Source organism: Myotis lucifugus, unplaced genomic scaffold, assembly GCF_000147115.1.
Source record: "Myotis lucifugus unplaced genomic scaffold, Myoluc2.0 scaffold_259, whole genome shotgun sequence".
Classification (NCBI taxonomy): Eukaryota; Metazoa; Chordata; class Mammalia; order Chiroptera; family Vespertilionidae; genus Myotis; species Myotis lucifugus.
Genome location: NW_005871307.1, coordinates 1,228,297 through 1,245,954, shown reverse-complemented (window position 1 = coordinate 1,245,954; position 17,658 = coordinate 1,228,297). Strand labels below are relative to the sequence as shown.

The 17,658-nt window shown below is 43.3% G+C and overlaps 1 long non-coding RNA gene across 1 annotated transcript; it reads right to left on the bottom strand.

Moving 5' to 3' along the window:
* Positions 1 to 6,591: 6,591 nt before the first annotated feature.
* LOC106698903 lies at positions 6,592 to 14,816 on the bottom strand. The gene is made up of 3 exons (XR_001350299.2): positions 14,664 to 14,816; positions 10,550 to 10,646; positions 6,592 to 7,126 (listed from the first exon to the last, which is right to left on the bottom strand). It is a non-coding gene; the product is annotated as an uncharacterized LOC106698903 (long non-coding RNA).
* Positions 14,817 to 17,658: the final 2,842 nt, after the last annotated feature.

Here is a 17,658-nt window from a genome sequence, read left to right as displayed (position 1 = left end):
AGTCTCATGCATTGGTAGCATGAATCCTTCCCAGGATCCTAAACTTTAGGAGGGTGCTAGTCTTTGTGCAAGTCCATGACATGGTGTCTTTAGTATATTTATTTGATTCTTAAAGAAAGAAAAACACCAAAAGGCTGTAAAATCTAGGCACATTTGGGCTATTTAAAAAGCATCTATACTAATAAAAGAGTAATATGCTAATTAGACTGGGAGAACTTCTGGAGACCTTCCGGACGTCCTTCCAGACAAAGCTGGGGGCTTGGCCAGCCTGCAAACCTCCCCCAAATGGCCCTCAGCCCCTCACCCAGGCCAGCCACGCCCCCCAGCAGGGACCCCCACCCCGATGGGGGCATGGCCAGCCTGCAAATGGCCCTCAGCCCCTCACCCAGGTTGGCTATGCACCCCCCGTGGGGACTCTCACCCTGATGGAGGCGTGGCTAGCCGGCAAATGGCCATAAGCCCCTTGCCCAGGCCCACCCCACCCCCAGCAGGGACCCTCACCCCGATGGGGGCGTGGCCGGCCTGCAAACTGCCCCAGCTCCTTGCCCAGGCCGGCACCGCCCCAAGTGAGGACCCCCACCCTGATGGGGGCATGGCTGGCCTGCAAACTGCCCCAGCCCCTTTCCCAGGCTGGCACCGCCCCCAAGGGGACCCCCCACCCTGATCTGGGACCCCCTTCAGGGCAGACCAGCTGGTCCCCACCCGTGCACCAGGCCTCTATCTATACTAATGAAAGGGTAATATACTAATTAGACCAGACGTCCTTCTGGACAAAGCCATTGTGGCAGGGCCAAGGCAGAGGCAGTTAGGGGTGATCAGGCCAGCAGGGGAGAGCAATTAGGGCAATCAGGCTGGCAGGGGAGAGCAGTTAGGGAGATCAGGCTGATGGGGGAGAGCAGTTAGGGGGATCAGGCTGGCAGGAGCCAGTGGTCCCGGATTGCGAGAGGGATGTCCGACTGCGACAGGGATCGGGCCTAAACCGGCAGTTGGACATCCCCCGAGGGGTCCCATATTAGAGAGGGTGCAGGCCGGGCTGAGGGACAACCCCCCTCCTGTGCACTAATTTCATGCACCAGGCCACAATCTTCAGCGAGTGTTATATATTTAGAGATCTTTCTAGAAATCGTAATGAGTAAAATAAAAATATTTTTAAGTAATGGCAATGACAACAAATAGGACTTTTAAGTGGAATTTTAAATTGCACATTGAGAAATACTGTAAAACCTTCCAACCTTTCATTCAACATTCAAACTCCTTCTGATTAAAGCTCTTACTTACTGAAAATTTAGTGCATGTGAGAGAGATTTTACTCTATATATCTCAAACAAGACTCCTTTCATTACACCTGCCAGTTGGGCAATTCCCTCCATGGAGAAGGAGGAAGCTCCATCCTGAGTCCTGCCAAAGACATCAGCACAGCCTGGGGCAGAGATCTGATCACCCTGCACCCGCACTGAAGTGGAAAAAAGTTTGAGGAAGATGACTATTGGGTTTAAGGAACAGAATGAGCTGGCCCTGTTAGGATTCTAACTCAACCATGGTTTTGCTTGGCTGGTATTCTGTGCTCAGAGAAGAAAACAAGTCCTGTACCTTCCTTGAATGGTCTCTTCTTAAAGAGTTCCATTCTTCAAAAGTAAATTTTAAAAATCTCTTATCATAAAAGCATATATAGTCAGGAGGAAAGGGTTTTTGCAGGGCATTCTCCCTAATGCTTCCACCCCTAGTCAGTTTTTTAAAATATTGTGTTAAAATGTAAAATACATAAAACTTAACTATTTTAACCATTTTAAGTGTGCAGCTCAGTGACATTAAGTACATTCACATTGCTGTGCAATCATCACCATCTTCCACCTCCAGAACATTTTTATCTTCCCAGATGGAAACTCTGTCCCCATTAAACACTAACTCCTGGCTCCCCCATCCCTGCTCAGCCCCTGGCAACCACCACTCCACTTTCTGTCTCTATGAATGTGACTGCTCTAAGTACCTCCCATCAGTGGAATCATACAGTGTTTGCCCTTATGTGTCAGAATTTCCTTCCTTTTCCAGGCTGAATGATGCTCCATTGTATGCATATAGCACATTTTGTTTATCCATTCCTATGTTGATAGACAGTTGGGTTACTCCCACCTTTGCACTGTTGTGAGTAATGCTGTTAGGGGTGTGCAAATCTCTAGTGTGACTTTGCTATTACTTTCCCAGGGAAACTTAGAAGTTAATATAGTTTGTACCAGGCTTTCTTTCTTTAGAGATATTTGCATTTATATTAAATAACAGCAATAAAGACAATCAGCTTTTTCTTTGACTCAATATCATAAGAAGGAATTTTGTTTTTGGCACACGGTGCATTAATTCTCTCAGTAAATAACTTGCATGTTTTTAAGACTTTAATGGATGTGAGAAATGAATACAACACACTGTGAGAACAAGTCATGAGAAAAGGATGGCATGACCACTATGATCCAGGTTTGGGCTATTATAGACTGACACCCAGAAATCCAGTAAGAATGTGCAAAAACATAGCCATGTAAGGAGCAGTTTAGAAGTCTAGCTGTGCTTTCTTGTGTACCTCGGGGCTCAGACTTTTTAACTCATGATGAAACAATATGAATGAGTTGGGACTCAGTATCTGAAGGGTCAACTCTAGCTTTGTTCCCCCATCTCATTGTATAACAATACACCTCAGATGGTTTGCGGCAAGGTTTCCTACAGGCCAGACGATGTTGCAGAGAACATTCCAATTCACAGTGTAGACTGCCCTGCTGACCCAACAGCAACGTCACAGGTTAATGTCAGTCTAAAGGAGAGGACATTCAGCCGGTGTAAATGCTGAGGGTCTCCAGAGCTCAGGAACAAATACCAGGATCTGGATCAACTTTGACCCTGGTCCAGCTCTCCTTCCATCTGCCTCTTAGGAGCTACATGGCCCCTCATCTTTGCTTTTCCTTACACATCTGCTCTCAATTTCCTTTCCACCTGCTTCTTTCGTTTACTTGTTGTGAACATGGCTTGCTAATGCCCCAACCTTGACTTTCCAGCCACAGTGTCCATCATCATCTGCCAATTGTGTTTGCATCTTTCAGTTCCAAATTTTGAGGCAAATGCTGATTAGCCAGCTTTTCAACTTGCCCAATCCAAGGGTGGTGGGGGGTAAGGTAGGAATCCTATGGTATACTGGGCTGCTCTTTTTAGAGACTGCAATGGGCAGTCAACAAACAAGCCTAGATCACTGGTTGGAAACAAGTTGGATGAAAGAACAAATAGGTTGAAAATGAAGTGAGAAACATCCCCCACTGCCCCCTCAGCTCATAACCCTTGCCCTGTTCAGCTTCCATTTCTCTTTGTGCAATACGTGGTCCTCTAGACACAACTGTAAAACCTTTGCAGAAATAAAGCGTTCTGATTTTGCTGTTCTTTTATGCAGAATCATTGGTTGCATTAATTCATTAGCCAGTTAATTAACTCATCACTTTCTAAATGTTTATGGAATGCTGTCTATGTGCCAAGCACTGTCCCCTCAATGCACAGAGGGTATTAGAGCCTGGACTACATTTACCTTAGGGATAAGGCAAGAGTCCCAGCATTTAGTGAGAATATTCCAATCTCCCTGGCACTGGCTAGAAAGAAGCTTTTTATATATTATCTCATTTAATCCCTATGCAACTTTGAAGTGTTAGGTATTATAATTTCCCTGTTGTCAGAATTAAACCAAGGCACAGAAAGGTGAGTAGCTGGCCCAAATCACACAACTAAGTGGAATGAGCAGGAATGACATTCTACGGGCCATGAGTTTGACATGTTTGTTCTAGATGATCTTTGACAAATCTTGTGCTTTTAGAAATACTTCAAACTGCCTCATACAGAAGCATAAATTCTTCCTGCTCTTAATTCCTATGCCAGTCAGGATTCTACAGCCCTTGGCAAAGGATGAATATAGGTAGGTGGACATGCAGGGGATACTTGATTGAAATAATTACATCGTGTAGATAGGTCTCTAATTCTCAGAAAGGAATATAGCTCAGATGCGTTCATTTTAAGGTGAATTTAAAAAATATTATACCATTCTAATAATTAAGACATTTTTGAAATATTTAATTTCACTTATAAGCCATTAGTGTCTAGAAAGAAAATAAAACATGGCTACCTGCCTGAAAAATACAATCAATATTTTATCTTAAAAAAAAAACTAGTTTGCAATGGCTAGAAAAATCATATCATTTATTTTAAACATTCCTTTAAAATTCTTTAAACTGGTCATAGATGAACATTAAATTAATTTAATAGATGTTAAATCCATTTTGGTTTTATAATTAAATATATTATTGTTATCAACTTCTTTATTCTTAGAGGAAATTACACATTCCATGATTTGCTCTCTGTAAACTTTTTTCTAGTTCTAGGCTCCATCCATTTATTTAAATTTATTTCCATATCTCTCTCACAGAGGACTAAGAAATAATGTAAGTACTTAAAAAAATTTTAGGGTAAATTAGAATATTCAAAATTTTTTATCACTTCAATGTTTTCAATCTCTATATATAAAAGCCTAAGCTACTGTTACAACCGAATGACCAGAATGACTGGTTGACCAGTTGCTGTGATGCGCACTGACCATCAGGGGGCAGACACTCAGTGCAGGAGCTGCCCCCTGGTGGTCTGTGCACTCCTACAACAGCAGCGCCGCTCAGTCAGAAGCCAGGCTCACAGCTGGTGAGTACAGCTGCGGCAGCGAGAGCCTTTCCCACTTCCATGGCAGCGCTACAAAGCAGCGAGTGGCAGCAGCAGGTGCAACAGGGCTGAGATGAGTGGGAGCGGTGGTGACTGGCCTGGCTCGGGCTCCTCCCCAATCGCCTGCCGCTTCATGCACTGCTACCTCCCCCGAGGGTTCCCGGATTGCAAGAGGGCGCAGTCCAGGCTGAGGGACCCCCAACAGGTGCACAAATCCGTGCACTGGGCCTCTAGTTTAATTAATAATATATACACCCATAATGTTGTTTAATCCAAATTAGTTATAAAATTACTGTGTTGAAATAGCCATGTAATGACTGGAATGGACTTTACAACCTGAAGATATCTAATATTGAAAATCAGTCCCAAAACTGCCTTCCCTTGATCCATCAGCACAACTCCAGCCCTGCCCATTTCTCTGCTCTACTTCCAGGGACTCAATAGTGTTGTCCATGGTCCCACTGTAACCCACTACCTCACCTCCATCCTTCCCATTCTTACCTCTCCACTGAACTTGATCTTGTAAGGGTCACCTTGCTGCCAAAACAGGGAAACTTCACTTTACTAAGTCTCAAACTTTCAGTAACTTTGGAAACAGTTGATAATTCCCTTTTTCTTAAAATAATTCTTTTTTCCCTTTGGTTTTGGCACACCATGTTCCTTCTCACTCACTGGTCATCTTTTTTTCTGGCTCCTCCTCTTGAGCCCAATCTCTAGATTTTAGTCTTGAGAACAACACTCAAATAATCCCAAATGAATACCTGTGACTCACTCTTCCGTGACAGCTACTTGACTACTTTCTTGACATCTTCATTGGGATATCTAATACACATTTCAACCTAAAATGACCAAAATGCAGCTCTCAATTTTCCACCACACCACTGCTCTTTCTTGGCCTATAGTTGATTCACTTGTTGAGGCCAAAAATCTAGGAGTCATATGAAATTCTTTTTTTTACTGTATTCAGTACCTCTGCCCCCCACCCAATTTGGTTCATCAGCAGTTCATGCCAGCTCTACCTTCAAAATATTGTCTGAATCCGTCTGCTCCTTTCCACCTCCATGGTCACCCATTTCAGTCCATGTGCCCATTTCTTCCACCAGGGCCCCTGCAGTAAGTAACTACTAACCGGTCTCTCTTTTTCCACCTCAGCACCTTTCCTTCTGCATGACCTCGCTCCTGCCCATCTCTCCAAACTCATCTTCTGCCTGACTCTTCCTGGCTTACTGGCTGTGACCTGCTAACTCCTTGATCGTGCCAAGCCCACTCAAGTCTTGGGACTTCCACTGGGGCTTATTGTCTATGTGTTTTCTGAGGTCTTCTCCTTTACAAGTTAAAGCAGACCCTCTGATCCTTCTGTCTTATAACTCTTTGTAAATTTTCTTAGGACATCGCTCTATGAATACATCTTGTTTACTAATTTCTTTACTTGAATTTTGTCTTTTTCTTCCAGAATGCAAGCTCCATGAAAACAGGAACTTATGGATTTTCAGCCCCTAGGATTGTCCTTGCTCTTAGTTCTCTAAATAGTGATTGATTTTAGTTCCAAGACCATCATGCATTCTCTGCCCTTTTTTATGCAAAATTTTTTCTCTATATTTGCAACCATACAGTAGTTTTGGGTTTTACTTGTTTTCCCACTCAACATAAATTTTTTTACATGTTATTTAACCATATTTATAAGCATCTTTTAATGATTGTTAAATACTACAGTCCATGGTTGTTTATTTTGGTTTATTTCATTATAAGTTGACATTTAGGTCATTTCAATTTTTTCACAGTTATAAGCAACATGTCCATTCATTCTTGTGTGTGTGTGTGTGTGTGTGTGTGTGTGTGTGTGGCGGGGGGGACGGGGGGGGGGGCTTGGTTCATCTGTGTCTCTAGAAGTGAACAGACAGGCCCTTGTTTGCAGTAGCATCCTTTCACAGTGCTGCGCACCTGGTTGGCTTGAGTGAGAGAATAAGGCAGAATCTAGAGTGCAATTAGCATCTGAATTAGTGGCATGAGGATAAACAGGTGATTATCCCATTTAACAGCTGTTGAATGGTGCTTAAGAGACTGTCTGACAGCTTGAGCTTCAAATGATCGGTTTATTAACAAATGATTAAGAGAGAAAATGAACTATTGGTTTTTTAAACAAATGAAAATAAGATTTCAAAAATTAAGTGCTTTCAAAGTGCTTTAAACAAAATTAACAAATTCCAACTTCTAAATGAAATTGCTTGTTTAAAAAGAGAATAGCTCAAATAATCACATCTCATCCTTCCTACCTTTTGTGGGGATAGCTCAGAGTGACTTATATTCTCATAATACCCCTTCAGTTCTGCAAGGAGCACTTTATACTGATCCAGCATCTGCCTAAGTCATAGACTGCCCACAGACTTTCATGGGGTCCCTAGAAGTAAAAGAGACAAAATTAGAACTCACACCTCCAGACTTGAAATACCAGCTTCTACAATAACAGCCATTTTTTTTTGTCTTGGTGAAAACTGTGCTGAGATTTTTAGAGTTAGTAACAGGTGAGAACATTTTTATTATACAGGATGTTTATCTTGACAGTTTTCCTTTAATTGCCTGTTTTGATTAGAGCTGTGGGAACCCTTACAGTCTGAGATGTCAGGGATCTTATAGAACTTATTATTGCAACTATTTGCTTTGTTTTCATATAAATTTATGCTTCTTGAGTTATTTGCCTTAAGTTTGGGGTACATGAATTTAGGGTCGAAACAGATGTAAAGCTGCCACAGGTTACCTACCGCATTACAACTAGAGGCCTATGTCTCCTGTAAGTTCTACAGAATTCAGGAACACTTGCACTGAGCCAGGTTTCTCTTGCTGACAAAACAGCAAAAGGCATGCTGAAAGAGTGTGACTATGAAAGTGCAAATGTACTTTTCTCCCCGTGCACATGTGTGTACAGGCACCAAAACCACAAAGAACCAATGGTGGAGACAATACACTGGCTCCACTGGACTTTTTCTCTACTCTCCCAATGTAACACTCACTAAAAAACAAATGCTATTTATTTCTCTTAAAAAGTGCATTAAGCCCTGACCGGTTTGGCTCAGTGGATGGAGCGTCGGCCTGCGGATTCAAAGGTCCCAGGTTCGATTCCGGTCAAGGGCATGTACCTTGGTTGCGGGCATATCCCCAGTAGGGGGTGTGCAGGAGGTAGCTGATCGATGTGTCTCTCTCATCGATGTTTCTAACTCTCTATCCCTCTCCCTTCCTCTCTGTAAAAAATCAATAAAATATATTTAAAAAGTGCATTAAAATGGTTTTCCTGTTAAAGAAATAAAATTACTATTTTTAAAGTTAATAGCTGTGATTTTTCTTTTGTGTAAATTACATCTCTCTGAAAATATAAACTCTGGGTTCTTAAGGGAAATTTAATAGAAGAGATTCAGCAAATGGGGTTGGGCTAAGGAAGAGTAATTTACTGTGAGAAGACAATTTGCAATGGGCCAGATTAACAAGTCTTTTTAAAAAACTTTACTTTTAAAAGTTTACTTATTTATTGTTTACCTTTTGACCTCCTTTACCCATTATTTTTTCCACCCTCCCATCCCTGCCTCTGGCAGCTACCTATCTGTTCTCTGTATCTATAAGCTTTTTAATATTTTTTTTATCACAATTTGTCCTTCTCTGTCTAACTTATTTCACTGAGCATCATGCCCTCAAGGTCCTTTATGCTGTTGCAAAGGCAAGATTTTATTATTTTTTATGGCTAAATAATATATGTATATATATATTAGATAACTTGGAATTGCTGGGTCAAGTGGCAGCTCTATTTTTAATTTCTGGAGAACCTCCATACTGGTTTACATAATGGCTGCACGATTTATAATCCCACCAACAGTGAACAAGGGTTCCTTTTTCTCCATATCCTCCCTGACATTTATTTCCTGTCTTTTTGATAAAAGCTATTCTGAAAGGTGTGAGATGATATTTTATTGTGGTTTTGATTTGCATTTTCCTTATAACAAGGGATACTGAGCACTTTTTTAATGTACCTGTTGGCCATTTGTATGTCTTCTTTGGAAAATGTGTATTTAGATCTTTTGCTCATTTTTAAATTGGATTGGGTTTTTTTTTTGTGTCTGTGTTTTTGCCATTGAGTTATATGAGTTCTTTATATATTTTGGATATTAGCCATCATTATTCTTTAGAAAGTTGACTTTTGCTGTTATTGAAAAAGTAGTAGATACCTCACAAAGCCCAGTACTGAATTCTTTTCTCTTTAACCCCCATGTCTCTTAAGCTGGTGTTTGGATCTAAGATCAGGAAACTCACCTGCCTGTTGGTAAGTTCACTTACAAGTGTCCCGACTAACGAGTTTTTTGAGATACCAGCTGTCTCTAGGCCAATTTTTTGCATTGAGTTGATAGAGTAATTTGAGTTAACGAGCTCCTTAACGAGCTCGGTCTCAGAACGAATTAAACTCATAAGTCAAGGCCCCACTGTATTTGCATATGTAAAAAAAACACACACACACAGCCCTTCATTTTTTTCATCATCAGCAGGATAGTCCAAGGGTTAGATTATCCTAAACCAGTGATGGCGAACCTATGACATGCATGTCAGAGGTTATACTCGAACTCATTTTTTTTGGTTGATTTTTCTTTGTTAAATGGCATATAAATATATAAAATAAATATCAAAAATATAAGTCTTTCTTTTACTATGGTTGCAAATATCAAAAAATTTCTATATGTGACACGGCACCAGAGTTAAGTTAGGGTTTTTCAAAATGCTGACACGCCGAGCTCAAAAGGTTCGCCATCACTGTCCGAAACAGTAATCTGGCACTTTGTTTTGGAGAGAGAATTCACCTGTTGTACTTTTTTTGGAGGCAGTGGTAGTGAGGAGGTGGGTTAGGATAGGGTTCGGTTAAGTTAGACTTACCATATGTATGTCCCAAAGATTGTGTGGGATACACTTACACAAAAATCCATTCATCGTTTATCTGAAATCAAATTTAATTGGGCTTCCTGTATTTTTTATTTGCTAATTCAGATGAGCTGGTCAGGTTAGAGCTGGACATCTTTACCCCAGAGGCATCCTGGGGGGTGTCCCAGAACCCTCCTTGAGGGTGTGGTGGCTCCATTTTGTTTGGCTCGGACCTTGAGAAAGGCGTTGTGTTCCAAAGGCCTGCTTCCTCCCTCCCCATGAAAAAGATGCAAGTAGTAATAGTTCACAAAGATCTTTGTGACCCTTAGTTAATACATTATATGTAGGACGTTATCACCTTAAATGAACCCTGGTAGCTGCCCTTATTATCTTAACTACTAGCAACTGCTTACAGATCTTAAAGGCAAGGCAAAGGGGTGAGAGGACGGGAGAGAGGAAAATCTGGAAGATGCAATCTTAAGACCTTTCCTCTCCTATCTGCGGTTCTAGAACAGCTCTTTCAGGAAGGAAAAAATGTGGCATTGCTGAGTGAAGTTTTATGCTCTGAACGATGCTTCTGCTCATAGGAAACTTTTCAATGTGTTTCCTCCTTAGTGTCTGGGTCTTTTGTTTTCAGCTGTGCTTTGCACAGAAGCTGGAAAGCTAACTCCCCCAAAGTGAACTTCCTCTCCTTCTATAAACTGACCCCTGGTGGTTGCTATAGCAACTGCAAAGCCAGCATAATGAGCGGTGTAAACAAGCATGATTCCCACTGCTGGTGCAGGGCAAGCCCAGAGAAGAGAGAAGGGGAGGAATTTGATGAGCCTGGAAAGTAGTTCTTGGGGATTGCTGAAACCGCTGCAAAATATCCTCGCTCCTCCGGTCCTCTCCTGGCCCCTCCCACCCCTCCCTTCTCCTCTCCTCTCACCTCTTGACTCCGCACCAGGCCATGAGAGGAGACAAAGGATGTAGCAGGGTAGCATGCAGGGGCCTCCTTTCACGCTGACGAGTTGAACACCGTGGGGCTGAAAACAAAATCTAAACATTTATGCAGAGCCCTAGGCTAGAAATGTGCCAACTTGACCCTGCAAAACAAACCACCTGTGTCGCCACCACACCTGCTTCAGGCCCGAGGTGCCTTCGATGCTAGGAGAATGGCTTCTGCAGCCCTCGCCAGCTGGTTCAATAACTCGGGCAGAACTGGAGGCAGAAGCCTACAGATTTCTGAGGAGGCGCTGCTTGCATCCATGCTTTCCCCTTTTTTGGAAGGAAGAAAGGAAAGACGGAGAGAAGCACACAGTACCTTAGAGTTTTATGATTATGAAGCTAAAAACATACGTACATACACACCTTTTTCCTCTCCAGGAACTAGGCTGCTACTTACAGGAAACTTTCTTCACATAATAGCAGAGGTTCCAGTATTATTTTCTGTTTTCTTTGGTGAACTCTCTCGTACCCTCATGCCACTTATTTTAGAGAAAAGGTTCTGTACGTTAAATATGAACTTTACGAAGCATATTACACCACAGCTTCCCTGTAAGCCTCCTAAAAAATGATCTCCACTGGCGGATTGGGTGGGAAAGCCTGTCTTTTGTCTTTCACAGGCCTGTATAGGTTTTCATTTCTTTCTATGAAAATCACTGTTTTCTTAGTCTCCCACTTAGGAAGTCTTGCATAATGAACTATATGTTCTTTCATAATAATCATTTTTATGATTCTCAACTTTTAATTTAATTTTTCAGATAAGGAAACTGACATAATAGAGATTAGAGGACTATACTACAGGGATATTAGGAACTTTGGGTATAAAAGGAAATGTCTAGGTCTTTGTTGCCATTATTACCAAGTTATCAAATCTCTCTGTATTTATAAAAATCTAGATAAGCGAAGATAATTTATATAAGCTGCATTTAATGCATAAATTATAAAGCCTTGTGTTTACACAGCATTTCCTCCAGCACATTAACATATTTTCTCTAGTATTATTCTTTACAGTATCTTTTCATAATAGGTGACCAGGTCCTAATATTTGAACTTAATTCTTAATTCTCCCCTGGTCTCCATCTTGTTATCTGGCATTAAAATATTGCCATTATTTTCTTTTAAAACCATATTAATAACTATTGTTTAAGGTAGACATGCTTTAAACTATTCCTTTTAGTTAGAAAGAAGAAATAATAGACCCCACCATAGTTCTTGCTTTTTTCACAACATTTCTTCTTTTTTTTTCCCTTTTAAATTAAGCCATAGGCCACAGCATTTGTGGGCTCAACCCCTTCCTGGTGGGTGGGCCATGCCTTTGTGAGATTTTTAGTAAGATAACAGGAAGGGAATCTGGGCTAGTAATACTGTGCCCTCAGGGAACATAGGGACATTTATGAAAAGTAGCAGTATTTTGGAGACCACCCTTTTCTTATCACTGTTCAATGGTGGGAAGAGATGACTGTCTGCTACTAGATACCATTTATGACTCCCAGGGATCTATTGGTAGCAGCCTCTGTGGGTGGGATGGCTGTAGAATCAAGGAATGCATGTGTCCCAGTGGGACAAACTTAGAGTCTCCACCCCTAAAACAAAAGGACCAGATTCTGGTGGCACCAGTCCCTCCCTTGGAACAGGATTAGTGTCTGTTATAGGAAGCTATCAGTAGTGTTGATGTTTCCACAGAGATGGCATTTTCTATCTCCAACCCTAGGCATTCTTCTCTCAGATGGTGCAAAATTTTACCAGCAGAATTTTCTGACATGGATGCTTCCTATACTCAGTTCAGGGCATCCACTGATACCCCTCCCCCCAACACACCAATCATGGGAGCTGGCACTCTGCAGAGACAAGAGGGCCCCCCACTCTCTGGATCTCCCAGGTTGTATGTAGGGGACACCTCACTGTAAGGGAGAATGGCTCCTGGTATCCTCTTCTTTGACATAAAAGCTCCAGTTTAAGTTCTTAGGGCAGAGAGAGAAAGAGATCATAAAACATGATCACTGGAAAGAAACTTAGAGATCATTAATTAGAACAAGGTTCTCTTCATTTCAAATATCAGGGTTCCTTTCATTGTCAAAACATTCCTGTGTGATAGTTGTGCCTTTATTCATTCTAGACTAGAGCTACCCAGTAGAAATGAAATGTGAACCATATATGTAGCTAAATTTTCTAGTAGCCACATTAAAAAAAACTGAAAGAAAACATGATTCTTCATAGAAGATATAATGGCCAATGAAGAGATGCTTAACATCACTAATCATTATGAAAAATGCAAATTAAAACCTCAGTGAAATACTACCTCACAACCATTAGGATGGCAACTATCAAGAAATAAAAAACCCAGAAACTAACAAGTGTTGGCAAGGATGTGGAAAATCAGAATCCTTGGGCATTGTAAAATAGTGCAGCTGCTATGGAAAATAGTATGGCAGTTCTTTGAAAAATTAAAAATAGAACCACCATATGACCCAGAAATTCCACTTCTGGAAATTTAGAAGCAGGGTCTTGAAGATATATTTGTACACTCATATTCATAGCAGCATTATACACAATAGTCAAAAGTTGGACGCAACCCAACTGTTCAACAACAGGTAAATGGATAAACAAAATATGGTATATACATACAAGGGAATATGACTCAACCTTAGAAAGGAAGGAAATTCTGACATATGGATGAGCCTAAAGGACATTATGCTAAATAAAATCAGCCAGCCACAAAAGGACAAATATTGCAAGACTTCACTTATATGAGTACCTTGAGTAGTCAAATTCATAGAGAGAAACTAGAATGGTGGTTGCCCGGGACTGGAGTTGGGGTGGAGATGGGGTTAGTATTTAATGGGTACAGAATTTCAATTTGGGAAGACAAAGTTCTGGAGATGCATGGTGGTGACTGTTGCACAAAAATGTGAATGTAATTAACATTACACTTAGAAATGGTGAAGATGGTAAATTTTATGTTATGTGTACTTTACCGCAATAAAAAAAGAACAAGTGAGAATAATTTTAATAATATATCACATTTAACCCAATAGTACCAGAGTAATATCAGTTCACATATGATTGATATTAAAAACGTATTGATAAGATAGTTTACATTCTTTTTTTCATACAAAATCTTCAAAATCTATTGTATATTTTATACTTCAGCATATCACAATGGCCTCATGTCAAGTGCTCAATAGCCACATGTGGCTAATGGATACCATATTGGATGGATTGCTTTAGAAGATATTTGGTGGGAATTTGGCTTCCAGGACTCCTTCCAGTTGCTTCAGGAGCCCCAGAGCCCCTTAGGCCACGGGCTGGGAACTTGATGACCGTCACACACCAGGCATCTTTCCCTCCACAGGCTTAGAGAAACAGGTCTCAGCCCAAGTTGGTGACAATCAGTTGCTCAATGTGGACAGAGCTGGCTCCCAACCACTCACCCTCAGGCATGGTTAAGGACTAAGATAAGATTCAGAATACACCTTGTAAGAGTTACTGATGCCTGAGCAAAAAATTAAAGATTTTAAGAATTGGCAAAGGGAAAGCAAGGGATTTGATTTGGGGATGAGTAGGGCTTGACGAGAAGGCAATCTGGTTGGTATCCTTATTACTGTTTCTTAAAAAAAGACATCTTGATATGATCCTTCTTGGATAGCTTAGTTATTAACGAAGGTTTCCTTTTTTCCTCCCCTCCCTCCCTTCCATCCCCTACCTCCCTTTTAGGGTAAGTGTGCTCTCAAGGACATCTCTGTAAGGCCGCTGTCTGTCTTGAAGTCCAGTAAGAGCTGCTCCCCTGCCTGCAGCCCTTTCTCTCTCTCTGCTCCCTGTGCTGGGCCGGCAGAGACCCAGGGTCAGTCCTCCTGGCAATCGGAAGCAGAGTTCACAGCCCTGCTCCCCACGGTTGCCCTGCTGCCCTGGGGAAACTGTCTGGCTCCTGGAATAGTCCTTCCTGAGAATGCTAAGCTGTCTCCCAGACCTCCTGGCTCTCTGCTGGGGATGTGGAGGGTCTGTGCTGCTGCCTAGTCCACTGCCGCCAGTTTCTGTGCTTCCAGAAGCCGCTCTCTCACCTGCCGGGGCCTCCATCTGCCAGTGGCCCAGAGGAGACAAAACGAGTGTGCCCCGTGGCCAGGTAGGGAGACTCCTGTTCCCCGTGGCTGTCTGCTCTTCGGATGGCAAGACTGGATTTGATTAAAAGCAGGTTCGCGCAAGCACCACCCTGCCCACCGGCCAGCCACACTGCAGAGGGCAGCTTGTATGCCAAACGGCGTTCGCAGGGGGAAGCGGGACCTGGTCCAACCACCTCGAGCGGGTGAATCACGCTCTGGAGGGTGTGTGCGGCATGGGTATGAGTGTGTGTGCTTGTAAGTGAACAGGGTGTGAGAAAGAAGTGGTCCAGTTTCAGTTCCCGTCACAGTGTTACCTCCTCAGAGTCCATTTCCTTCCCAGGAAAGTCAAGGGAGCAGCCAGGCACAGCCCCGTGGCCTGCGTGGTGGCTGGGAAAGGCTGCTCCACAAGCACCAGTGCACGACTTGTGTTTCTCAAGCCTAATAAGGAACACATTTCTGGGGCTGGGGTGAGGAGGGGAAGGGGTCTGACTGCCTGCCCATGGGTGTTCCCCTCCTGAAATATTGCCATCCACTAACCCCCAGCTTTGGGACCTCCTTGGAAATGCAACATGCATGGTGTTTGTTAAGCCTTGGGCTCTGGGATGCCCCTGCATACTCACCCCCTGAAAGGAGAAGTGCTGATTGTTCTTATTTTCATTTTCAGCAACATAGGCTTGTTCAGCTACAGGGCTACAAAGAGAACCCTCGAGCGTTTGGACACCAGAACTGGGGGAAATCAGTGACCCGGTGCTTCAGGAAAGTAGCAGAAGGAGCTTCATGGCTCCCGCTGTGCATGGCAGAGTGTACCTTCTCCGGCCCAGCTCTGGGGACCAGGCTTTGTGCAAGATCCTGATGCTCCGCGTGGCTGAGGTGTGGAATCAGACATCGCAATAGGCCTTTCTCCTCCTCTGATGGCCATGCATCTCAGGGAGATGATTTGACTCCTCTCTGCCCACTTACTCCCCGTCCCAGGCTCATTCAAGAAGGTTCTCAACTCCCAGGCTGCCGTGAGCATTTACAGCAGACAATCCAAGCAAACAAGGGCAATGGCCTCTACGCTGCTTCGATTCCCCTCTGGGATTAATATCACATGAACCAACAGTCCACAAAGCCTATATTCATAGAAATGCTTAGGATGTGGAATTAGAGCCAAATTATGCCTGTGAACAGCCTGAGACAGGGGACATGAAGGGGAGGGTGGGGCTCAGGAAGGGAGGGAGGCAGAGGCTGCAGCTCAAGGATTTGGAAGTGGCTGCATTCGCAAAGTGGCCAGCCAGCCTTGGAGGCCGGGATGTGAGATGGAGCAGGGAATTCATGTGACAGTGTCAGTTGCAACAGCTGAGCCTGATCTAGATTACCAACCACGCACAAGGGACTAGGAAAAATAAACAGCACTGTCCTGTGGGGACTGAGCTGGGGCCGGCCCACCCCAGGGCCATCAGGGCTGGGCTGGCTGCGGGGAGGGGCCGAGGGAGATTGGCCGTCAGGCCATGCCCCCAATTGGGGTGTGGGGGGTCAGCAGCTGGGGGAGGGGCCGTGGGAGGTTGGCTGGTCAGCCCCACCCCCAATTGGTGTGAAAGGGGCCTATCTGGGATGGGGCCAGGTGGGAGGAGGGGCTGCAGGAGGTTGGCCGGCTGGCCCTGGCCCTATTGGGGTGGGGCTGGGGGCGATCAGGGGCAGGGCCAGCAGGGGAAGGGGCTTCTGGGGGGTTGGCCGGCCAGCCCTACCCCCCCCATCAGCTGGTTTGCTGGCTTCAGTGGGCGTCATAGTGACCGGTCGTTCCAGCCGTTATAGCATTCCGGTCACTGGCTTTTTATATATATAGATATTATATTGTGTATATATATTATATGAATATGAATATGAATCTATATATATAAAAGGCTAAGTGACCAACTGTCCATCTGTCCGTTTGACTGTCTGACCAACCGACCAGCCAGTACATATGATGCGCACTGGCAATTTAAAAATAAACATTGATTCGCACACGCACGATACATATAAAGCTCTCGCTGGCGCCAATTGCACACGTGTGTTTTGATCGGTCATTGTCGATCGTGAATTTGGTTGTTTTTGTTGACATTTCTATTATAGAGAAAGGGTGAATAGCAATATTAAAATATTTCTTCTAATTAATTTCCTTTCAATGTGCACGAATCCGTGCACTGGGCCACTAGTATAAATGTAAATGTAAATGTAAATATAAATATAAATTTTTAAAGAAAAAGACAAAGAAAATATGACAAAATGTTAAAACTAATTGGTGTGTGCCTGGGCCTTGGCTATATTATTTCTGTTCTTTTCTACATAGTTCAGTTATTTTGTAATTAAGAAAAAATGTTTAAAATTTTAAAACAACTGTCCTGGCCAGTGTGCCTCAGTTGGTTGGAGCATTGTGCCATGCACCAAATGGTTGTCGGTTCAATTCCCAGTCGAGGCACATACCTAGGTTGTGGGGTTTGACCCCCAGTCGGGGCACCTGTGGAAGGCAATCAATCAATGTTCTCTCTCACATCAATGTTTCTCTTTCTTCCTTCCCCTCTCTCTAAATTTAATGAGCATATCCTTGGGTGCGGATTAAAAAAAGGAAAAAATTGGGCATTCTTTATTTTATCTCGTGGAAGCTGTTTTTGGATGTCTTGGACTCCCCTTCTCACTTCCTTTGTAGAGATTCCAGGCAGAGCCAGGAATGCTGGATTCCTTGACAGCTGGGTTTTGTACCACCCGCCCCCCGCCCCCCCCGCCCCCAACACACACACAGGAGTTAGCATACCAGGAGATCCTGGTCCTGGTATTCCCCACATCCTCATGGCTCACTGATTCCAGTGAGCTGTGGAAGCAGGCGCCATGCAGCCTTGTGTGCTTGGCCTGCTGGCTGGGAGCATCCAGGATGAATCACCGGGAAGTCATAGTAATTTTCCCTTTCGAAAAGAGTTGGGAACAGCAGCACTGTAGG